This window comes from Nannospalax galili, unplaced genomic scaffold (assembly GCF_000622305.1).
Source record: "Nannospalax galili isolate Female #2095 unplaced genomic scaffold, S.galili_v1.0 scaffold512, whole genome shotgun sequence".
NCBI lineage: Eukaryota > Metazoa > Chordata > Mammalia > Rodentia > Spalacidae > Nannospalax > Nannospalax galili.
In genome coordinates, this window is record NW_008331992.1 from 2,375,495 (window position 1) to 2,387,083 (window position 11,589).

The 11,589-nt window shown below is 40.2% G+C and overlaps 1 long non-coding RNA gene across 1 annotated transcript in view; it reads left to right on the forward strand.

The window, feature by feature from the left end:
- The first annotated feature begins 351 nt into the window (after positions 1–351).
- Positions 352–11,589, forward strand: part of LOC115069263 — a 61,092-nt gene continuing 49,854 nt past the window's right edge. Inside the window, exons 1-2 of the long non-coding RNA XR_003848535.1 lie at positions 352–481; positions 1,094–1,153. This is a non-coding gene — a long non-coding RNA (uncharacterized LOC115069263). The remainder of the gene's footprint in view (positions 482–1,093; positions 1,154–11,589) is intronic.

Here is an 11,589-nt window from a genome sequence, read left to right on the forward strand (position 1 = left end):
TTAAGAAATCAAGATAACATCCCAGTAAAGAAGATATGTGTGCAGTAAAAAAGTCCAACTAGTCTCAGCACAGAGAACAAAGACAGATCCAAAGAGCCCCTTTATAAGTCTGTAATACAGGAAAAAGAAATGTCTAGTCTCCAGAGATTTAAAGGAAATGAATCATAATGTAAGGGAAGAAACGTCTTTGGGGAATGTAAAGACAAATAGAGACTAGCCCAAAGACAAGCCCGAAGGGGTAGTTTTGGAACTGCCCAAAACCACAAGCTGTGGAAAGAGCATGTCCCTCTACATAGAGAAAGACATGACTCAACACATGTGGCCTCACACTGGATGTGGGCGAGGTGGGACAATCGTGATACTGTATGTAGGGCCCTTCTCAGAAAGGTTCACTCAGGCTCTGCCTTGCTGAACTGACCTGAGCACGCTGAGTCCACGGCCCTCTTGGCCGCAATCCTTCATTTGAAAAGACAACATTCTGGTAAGTGAAGATGGGATAAAAATCTGGACATTCATTTTATTAGAGAAATTCAAATGACAGCATCTCTGAATTGACTTTCAGTAAATAATTTCAAAAACACATTTAGAAAAATCTCAGAAGACACAACTGAATTAAATTTTTTCTGAGAAATACGACCAGAATGATGTTTATCTACTGATAGCATTTGACTTGTTATAATAAAGCGCCTATAACCTTAAATTTTAAACTTCTTAACCATAGAATATATGAGTCAGAACTGTTTGAAATTTTCTTTCAAAATGAATTATTTCTATCATAGACAACTAAAATGAATTCTTAAAACTATTAAAAAATGTTTTTATTTCAAGTCCGGGAATTGAAATATCTTGATTGCTAATTTTCTCTCAATGTTGTTTGACTAATTTCTTAATTTTTGTAGCTAGAGGACAAAACCATAAATTGTGAAACTACAGAGGCATCAAGGCAGCAACAGTTGTATCAGATTAGTTTTCTTTCTAATAACTGAGATGAAGGCAAAGTAAATGTCAAGTATTAGTTAATAATGCTAAATACTTTAATTATGAAACTGAGGTTTATAGACATGAGTACTACTTCAAAATCATGTTTTCATAGAATGACTCTTCTGACAGCTTGCTGCCTAATTCAACACAGCAGACTTTGCCCCACTGGCTGGTATGTGCTATTATCTTCTTCCTTTGGAAATTCTAAATACACTCCCATTTTGATACTTGTGTTTGAGTTATATAATTAATATTTTTAGTTTCAACTACTATTATGTATATCCAATTATCATTAATGTTGGAATCTGTTTTTTATAAACTTGTGAGTAGAAAATGTGCTTAAACTGGGTATTAATAAGCTTAGTCATCTACTTTGACAAAAAGCAGAGGAGTTTATGTTTACATAAGTCTTTCAAATTGTTGGAATATGTGCCATGCCTCTTGAATAAAAAGCAAACATCAAATGGACTCATGTCTGAAAATCCGGAGGCTGGAGGCTGACAGTAGCTGCTTCCATCCCTCCATTCCCATAGTCTGCTTCTGAAGACTCCAGGGCCTCTTGTTCTGGCCACAGACGCTCCTGTACACTCTGCTGACTTTCTGCTCTGTCTTTGGAGAGCTCCTGGAGTGAAATGTCCCTGGAGTTGATTTTATCTTCTCAAACAAACTCACTCAGGAGTTAGGGAAGGGAAAAAATGGAAAGGAGTCTCTAGTAATGGAAGAAAAAGATGATGACGCCAGCAGAAAGGAAAAGTCCTTCACCCATCGCAGACCAAATCAGGGAGAGTTTGGGCTGGCCATAAAGGCATCCTGGCATCTCAAAGGCAGTGAGAACCAGCCCAGCACTACTCCACTACTCTGAAATGCATCCCAGAACACTTTCACTTCTTGCTTGAGAACTTCAGGGAGGGAAAGCATCTAGAAAATCTGCCCAGGAAGCTGCCTCATGCCTCCAGGCTCTGTAAACAAGTTTCTGGATACAAAGTACACACACATCCAAAATTCAGTACCATAGGAAGGGCAAATTTGCCAATTTCATAAAAAATAGATGAATCAGTGTTGTTTTACTTTAACTGAATGTATTTAATATAACTCTGACAATAATTTCTGCCTAGTGTCTTAGCTATTTTGAGCTGAGAAAAATGAAATATGCCAAGATGGCCATACTTTATGACTCTGATTACTTAGAAAATATTACAAACAATAAACACAAGATGTAATGACAGAAATAAAACCTAGGATTTTTGATCTGCCTTTTTGAAAGTCATTATTGTATAGCCAGAAAATACCATGCATAATATCTTATAACAAGCATATTACCTGCCTTAAGAGGTGGACCAGTCATGGTATGGGAAGAGTTCATGAGCCCCCACCACTAACCGAGGAGCTCTGGACAGTTGATGGCTTCTGGTATACAGGGAGTCAATTTTCTTTAAGGGTATGATTCCTGGTGGATCAACTATGACCCAGAAGATAGCCCCACACCCAGAAGCATATGGACAGCATAAATTGGAGTTCACTGGTTGTTAGAGAGAGAGAGAGAGAGAGAGAGAGAGAGAGAAAAGACATAAAATTGGGGCATAGGCAAGTAGGGGTGGATTTGGGAGGCGTTAAGAAGAGGCATTGTGGGGATGAATGTGATCAAAATAGATTTTATCTGGGCTGGAGAGGTAGTTCAGCAGTTAAGAGTACTTGCTGTTCTTCCAGAGGGCCTAGGTTCAGTTCCCAGCAACCACATGGCAGCTAATAACCTCCATAACTCCAATTCCAAGGGATCTAACACCCTCTGCTCACTTCTATGGGTGTTGTACACACAAGTGTACTTCTATACATGCAGACAAAACACTTATACATATAAAAATAAATAAAATGAAATAATTTTAAAATACATGTGTGAATCTCTCAAAGAATAATTTTTTAATTTGGCTACTAGGAGACATAATTGTAAAGCTTGCACTGAGACAAAACATGAATGGGTGGCTATTCCAAAACAGCAGTTGAACCAAGTTCTCCTTTATGATAAACATGCAGAAGGCATCTTAGTAAAAGTTACCTCAGTTGAATTCTGAATAAGTCATTTAGTTGGGCAATAAGTTGGGTAGACAACAGCAGAGTGGATGCCCCTTGGGAATCTATTTAGTAAGTACAACAGAAAGACAGCCACCACAACACTTAAGACAACATTTTTGTTTTGCTTTGCTTTATCCCTACACCATAAAAACCTTTTAGAAAGGAAGTTTGAGAATTTGAAATTTCTGGAAAAGTTGATGAGGGACTCAGATTCCTATAAGCTTCCTGATCAATTACACTTAAAGTGTTTTGTACACAGAATTGCTGTTAAATCTCCAGACATCTTTTCCCATTTCAGGGAGAAAGAAAGGCAGAAGAGCATGATGGCCCACACCTTTAATCTCAGCACTAGGGAGGCAGAGTGTGTCCCAGGGGGTAATTTTTCCTCTGAGGGGCAGGGCCTGATGTGGAGAATTGGCTGTGGAGAGTTAGCCAGGGAGGGAGGAGTGTTGGGGCCATCTTGGACAGAAGCAGCAGGTATGGAAAGAATGGCCCAGGTGTCTCACCTGCGTGGATGTGAGAGGGGACATTTACTGACCTGGGGCAAGACCGCAGGCACACAAGGCATGGGTGAAAGCTAACGGAGACTGTGGGCAGGGCACGGAAGTGATCTGGAATGGTGGGCCACTGAGCCACACACAGAGCCAACTGGGGCACTGGGTGTTCACCTTTGTAAGTTACTCTACTTCCCCTACCCAGGATATAAAGTATGAAAAATTCAGATAAAGATGTGTATGCGGTTTGTCTAATAGCACCAGGAGCGAGGGACCCTAAGAGAACTCGGGCAACAAATTGGTGTAGTGAGCAGGATGGCGCTGGAAAAGACAAACCACAGAAGTTTGAGAAAAGCAAGGATGTTAATGATGGTGCTGATGTGGACCTAACAGTGTATTACAATACGTAACTAAAAAGGAGCCAGCCACATAGAAGTGTGGGCCACAGCTGTGTTGTAAATGTGGGGAAACAGCCCAATTGAGGGTATATGAAGATTTGTTAAAGGTTATAGAAAGGCTAGAAAAACTGTTACAGACCTTGGATACAAGTGGAGAATCCAGAGAGGGGTCTATGGCCCCCTCCATAGTAAAAGATGTGCCCCAGGCAGGGGAAGCTAAAAAGGCCAGGGAGGTGCTGGCAGATCCAGTTGCAGAGCTTGAGATAGAGAAAAAAAAACTGGGACATTTTAACTTTTTCCAGTCCAAGGACTCTGAAAAAAAGACACATAATAATGAAAAAGGAAACAACCTAAAAATAAAAGTAGCTAAAGCTGCCCCTCAGATTCAACCTTTGATACAAAAAGGAAAAGAGCTAACGGTGCTGTAGCTAGGAAATACTCCACACTGGAACTGTTAAAACTAGGAAAAACTTACAAGCAAGCAATCAAAGAGCCCCTCACCACATGGCTCCTGATGGTATGGGACATGGGAGCAAATAGCGTCAGTCTAAGTCCTTCAGAAGTTTCACAGCTGAGTTATATAACCACCCATCCATCCTTGCAATACAGGCTGTTCAACCTAGGCCAATGCAAGGGTGAGCAGTCCTTAATGTGATGGTTGGTGGAAGGCTTTAAAGATACACGGTCATCACCAAGGGGAACTCCCATAATTAATAGAGGCTGGAGGACTTTAAAGGAGGGACAGGCATTACTGAGAGAACTAGGCATGAGAAAAGCAATATATGATACCCAGTTCACTGGGCCAGGTAAGACTGTGTTCACCAAAGATATGAAGGAAAGCTTAATTCAACTGGAACTTCAAGAATGGTATAGACCTTTAATGGTATTGCTAAGCCCTTTAATGGGACAGAATCTTTGTAAAGTAAGAGAGGCTTTCTTTAGCAGATCAAAATGATTCAGACCAGCATGTAAAACATGTCTGTAAAATAGCAAAACATCCTACAAGAGATATAAAAAAGCCCAGAAGGAAGAAATGGTCCATTTGGGTTACTCGAAGACAAATGTGGCAAGACTTATTTCAAGCCCAAATTCCCAAAGACAAAATTGATAGAAAACCAGATTCAGTACTAAGGAGTTTCTGGAAGGCTTTAAAACCAGAACAACAGTTTACAAAGGCATTCAAAGGATAAAAACTGTCCCAGGTGTGGTTAAGAATCCCTAAAGATTAAGTAAGATGCATTTCTCTTCTGATAAAGGTTATACTAGAGGTGGAGGCAGTTTTCCCACCAAGACCTCCCCCAGCAGCCAGGTGTGGTCAATGGAGAGATGACAGATATGGCTACGGTCAGGAGGCAGTCCCAGGGCCTGCCTGACTCAGGGAACCAACAGGTGCAATGGGGACAGAAGAAACCCCTTGCCTCCTTAGCCTAGTGCAGGGTCAGGCAACTGGAGCAAACACCTGTAAGTGTATCAAGAATAAAAGAATACAAAGAGACTCCATGTAAAATCCCCCAAATGCAAAATGACTCCAAAGGGATAACTAAAGAGAGTAAAGAACTAACCAAATTAATGTCTCATACCTACAATGTCCCATGCCATGGTACCTACAAGGATCTGTGGAGAAAACAGTTAAGGCAAATGGATAAAACCTTTCCATGCTGTCTTACACCTTGTCTATGATGGACTTAATATATGATGTTAACCTTCCTTCGAGTGTTTTACAGATGTGAAACCCATTTGAAAGATACCTGAAGAAGCAAAGGACAGCTATAGTTGTAAGATTCTTGGGAGTTTTATGGTTGGGTAAGATAAAAACAGAGGCTCCCAAACTATACAATTGTTAAGAAAATCTACAGTACCAGGGGTTGGTTTGCCCCCTCCCCATGAGCTATTGGTCAGGGAGAGATCCTAGAGGTCCTCAAATTCACCAAGGCTATTGCCACTAATGTCAGCTGTACACTAGAAAGGTCGGTAAGGCCATGTTGCTGAAGACACTGCATGATGTGAGCACGGGAGAAGAGATGGAGCTGAGACTAAGCCAAACAACTCTATGCCACTGGATGGATGACATTCATAGTGCCAGAAGGCACTATGCAGATGGTTGGAGAAGAAAGAATCCCTTATGATTCTACTCAACAATGGACCCAGCATGCTGCACACTATGGACATGCCAAGCAATGCCTGCAAGTTCAATAATGGCCCGACTAACATGCATAAAATTGACAAATTTCTAATTGGATAAGGGCTGCTCCTAGGGGTGGAACACACATCTGGTGCTGTAGACCAGGCCAACCCCCTGTATCAAGAAAGGCTACAGGCCCTAGCAGGGAAACCATTACAAGTATACTGTTTAATGAATAGAGTACACCTACTGGGATATCTTCTAGGCATCTGTATTTACATTCATGTTCATTTAAATGTGTCTACTTCCTTCCATTTGTCTTTAGAGTAGAAGAAACACCACTGAGATAGATCAATGGCCATGGTTTAAAGATGAATAATGGGGAGGCCCAAGAAGTCACTATCTCACCATGATACAAGAGTAATCACCCTACATCTGTCACCCCCTCCAAGGCTCAGGGACCTTAGCAGAAGATTGTCAGAAGGATTGTAAGAGCCAGAGGAAGGGGTGGAGTGTGTCCTGAGGAGTACTTTTTCCTCTGAGGGGCAGAGCCTGCTACGGAGAATTGGCTACAGAGAGTTAGCCATGGAGGGAGGAGCACTGGGGTCATCTTGGACAGAACTGGTGGCACAGAAAAAAATGGCCTCAGTGTCGTGCCTGCATGGATGTGAGAGGGGGTGTTTACCAACCTGGGGTGAGACTATGGGACCACGAGACATGGGCAAAGGCTAATGGAGACTGTGGACAGGGAATGGAAGTGATCTGGAACAGTGGGCCACTGAGCCACAGAGTAGAATGGGGAACTAGGTGTTTGCCTTTTTGCCGGGCACTGGGTTTTTACCTTTGTAAGTTACTCTATTTCTCCTACCCAGGAGATAAACTATGAAAAATTCAAATAAAGGCATGTTATGTGGTTTGTCTAATAGCACCAGGAGTGAGGGACCCTAAGAGAACTCAGGCAGCACAGAGGCAGGTGAGATTGAGGCCAGCCTGGTCTACAAAGAGAGCATAGCAAATTCCATGCTAGCTGAGGCTACAGGGAGATCCTGTCTCAAAAAGAAATTAAAAAAAAAGGAGCCATGAAGGATGAAGGACAAAGATGTATTACTTCCATATGTTTTTAGTAGAATAATAGCTTTTACCAAAGTCTTATTGGCTAGATTTTGGCTCTTTCATAACGGGCCCAAACTTGATCACCTGGCTACCTCTAAAAGCAAGAAAATCTGAGGAAGTTTGCGTTTTTAACTTGATACACTGCCTCTAGCACACTAGACTGTGTTATTGAGAAGGAGAAGGTAGATATTGTATTGGAAACTACCACCAGGATTTCAACTTCTAAGACCTATCTGTGTTTCCCTAATCCAGTCACTAAATGCAACTTTTAAAAACCTCAGTTATGCCAGGCGTGGTGGCACACTCCTTTATTCCCAGCACTTGGGAGGCAGAGGCAGGTAGATCTCTGTGAGTTTGAGGTCAGCCTGGTCTACATAGTGAGTTCTGGGCCAGCTGGGGCTACAGGGAGTAAAAAAAAAAAAAAAAAAAAAAAAAAAAAAAACACCTCAGTTATAAAACAAAAGAAGATTCTGAAAGGTGAAGAGAAAGAGACAGATTTGTTGTATTCCTGAGGAACTGAAAAATAATTTAGTGGCAATTTAAGTGGATTTGATTTTAGCCTCATGTTAAAACACAGCACTGAAGGAGCTTTGAACTGGCATACGCCAGCAAGTTCAGGAAAATACATCTGTATTTGGCTTATATCTAGATGAGATTCTGGGTTAAGACCTTTTTGTTGATGCTGGAATGAATTAAGAAATTCGAAGTTCTGGATGAAATGAATATATTTTGCATGGTCAAACTATGAATTTAGGGGGACATGGGAGAAATGCTATGGTCTGAACATTGCTGCCCCCCCCAAATTCATATTATGATCTAATACACAAGGTAATACACATATATGAAATTGTCAAAGACCAAAATTAATTAATATAAAATAAATGATGAAGTATATAAAAAGCATCAATTTGCTTAACATTATGACCTCCAATTGCATACAGTTTCTCCTATACAGCAAGCATATTTTGTTCTCCATGACTGTGTGCATGTGTATGTATGTATGTAAATAAGTGAGTCCTTTTGTTAATCATACTAGTGGAGTGCCCTGATTTGGAAGGTTAAATTAAACTTTGTCCTTCCTTGATAAGGACATACCACCAAGGCATCATCTATGAAGAACAGGCTCTCAGTAGACACCAAAACTGCTGGTGTGTTGATATCAGACTCCTTTATCTTTATAAGGTGACATATAATTTTCTTGGTTTGCACTTTATCCATTATAAGGTATTCTGTTGTGGTAACTTGAACAGACCAAGAAAAATGCATAAGAAATATGTGATATATATGCACACCTTGAAACAAGAAAGAGCCCTAAAACAGAAGGAAATCCTGATTGTGAGGACACAGATAAACTGAGAGGACATCATGCTAAGCTAAATAAGCCAACACAAAAAGAAACCTCATGATTGCACACATGAGGGAAAGCAAAGAAAGTGGAGCCGAGACATAGAGAATGGACTGGTAGTTCCAGGGGTCAGCAAATAAATTCAAGAGACCTCATACATAATGCCATGTACTTTGTGCTTAAATTGGCTAAGAGAGATCTTTGGGTATATATCTCACTAACAGGCTATAACATGGGAAAATAATGCATGCTACAATGAACTTGGCTTAGCCATTCCACATAAACACATATATCAAAACACCATGGTGCACATGTGTGCCATACATAAAATATTATTCAATTAAAATGAATGAATACAATTAAAATAAATAAGTATACTTTAAAGTGAGAAAGATGTGAATACCAAGATGAAAAGAATGTTAGGGTTATGTGGCATAGAGCAAAGTAGTCATGATAAAAGACAGTCAATTACAAACACCATTTGAAACAGGCAGAAATGATTGCAACTTCTGAAGAAAATACAGACACAAATGAGAATCAAATGTAAATTTTAGAACTGAAAATACAGGAAGTAAAGTAAGTAATTCAATAAATTAGCTCAAAAACATCAAAAAATTAAAAGATAGTAATTGGAAGAGTGCATTTTTGTCACTAAACTTGAGCTGTCTAAATGAGATTTATTTCAAATTAACAAATACATACATTAATAGTAAAAGGATAAAAAATGATAGATCCTATAAAAATTAAACAAAGGAAACAAATAGTGATTATATTACATAAATAGGCTTTTGCAAAAATATTACCTCAGACAGAAAGGGACATTGCATAATGACGAAAAGGTTATTCTGCCAAGAAGGCATGCCAGGCCTAAGTTTCTGTGTTCTAAACCACAGAGCTGCAAAATATATGAAGCAAAGCCTGATCGAAGTGGGAGAAAGAGATGATCAAGAATCACAGACATTAACATTACTCTACCAAAAATTGATTAACCCAAAAAGAAAATTAGAGTAGAAACAGAACTCACCACCACCACAGAGCAAAGTGACCATTCTTTTCAAATGTCCATTGGATCATGAAGCAGATATTTAATAAAGGCCAGAAGAACTGTCACAAATTTAAGGGGAAATACATGATCTCTCACCACATTGGACTCAGACTAGAATGATAACGAGAAAAATTTTAAGTAGCTGGAAATTCATGAAGGCTGAGAAAATATCACTCAATTTCAATTTAAATATTTTTTGCATTCTTCACATTAAACACTAAAAGCAAACATCAATACTAATGGATCCACAAACACATTATGAAATAGAAAGAGAATATCTAATAATCTTTGATGGTCCCAGTATATCACAAATGATGAATACATGGACTGAGTGATGGATGGATACATTTTATCTTTCACTCTACTTTGTGCTTACATGTCTTTTATTTCCAGTTATTAAGTTTGTTGAAGAAGGACCTTAGAAGAAGCATTGCCCATAGAGGCTGGAAGAGGGTGTCTGATCTCCTGGAACTAGAGTTATGGATGGTTATTTGCCACCATGTGGGTGCTGGGAATCAAACCTGGGTCCTCTGGAAGAACAGCAAATGTTCTTAAGCACTGAGCCATCTCTCCACCCCCTGGAAAATTCATTGATTTTTTTTTAACATTACTTTTAAAGGCTTATTTTGTTTGTAATTATGGGTATGGGAGGGGGAATATGTGCATGTGACTGTAGTACCCATAGAGGCCAGAAGAGGATGTAAGATTCCTTGGAACTGGAGTTACAGGTGACTGTGAGTCATCCTGCATGGGTGCTAGGAACTGAACTCAGGTCCCTGCTGAAAGAGTGTATGTTTTTAACCACTGTGTTGGGAGCCGTAGGCCCCTACCCCAGGAAATAGCAAGACCTGATTCCTGGCAAAGCTGTTTTTCAGACATCAAGGCTGGCCTGGTTTGAGATTAACCAGATGACTATACTTGAAAGCCTCTCACAAACATGTTGTTCTAACCTGGGCACTTAACGCTTGAGAGACTCCCTCATTTTCTCATGTAATTGCTAAGAAACTTTGGTATTACTCTGTAATCATACAAGTGTAACCTCTTAATTGATTTATAACTTGCTATATAGAATTGTGGTGTTTCTATGGAATTTACTCTGTGATCAATTGGTGTGGTGTTATTGTGATAATTGTTCTGTTAATAGAATTGCTCTGCCTCAATAGATTGGTCCCTGCCAACTTCCCCCTTTTCCCTCACTATAAAAACTTTGTGTAGATGTTCAATAAATGAGACTTGATCAGAAAGCCTGTCTTGTCTCCATTCTTCGCATCTCTTGTCCCTTTCCGTCCCCTCTCCTCCCTCCAGAAACCCACGCTGGCTGTCTCATGGTTCGGGACATCTGGTGCCCAGCGTGAGGGCTGGATACGGAGGATCCAGTGAGGGAAGAAGACGTCCCCAAAGGAACGTTCCACAACAATTTTCACTCTGGACTCGCCGCGGGAACCTGCCTCGGCTACAACCAGAAGTAAGTACAGACGTTTGATTATGGGACAAGAAATAAGCAGGCATGAACTTTATGTTAGGCAATTGCAAGAAGCCTTGAAGACGCGAGGAGTAAAGGTTAAAATAGAGGATCTATTAAGATTCTTTGAATTCATTAAGGAAACCTGTCCTTGATTTCCCCAAAAAGGAATAATAGATATTAAAGGATGGAAAAGGGTAAAAAATGCTTTAGAGGATTACTATAAGGTCTTTGGCCCCAAGAAAATTCCTGTTACAGCCTTTTCCTACTGGAACTTAATCAGGGAATTAATAGATTCAAATGAATCCTCCACCGAGGCTGCCATAAAACAAACTTCAGGCCTCCTACAAGGCCCCCCCCAGCAGCCTCCCAGTGATAAAATAATTCCCCCTAAGGAGATAGACCTCATCTCCCTTGACAGTGACAAAGAAATGTCACCCGAGATACATTCTAGGATTTCAAATCCCAAAAATGTTAAATCAGAGCCTAACTCTAAAGTCCACACTGATGTCATGATACCCCAGTCTGACACTGCGCCCACGGCATGTTTTCTACCCTC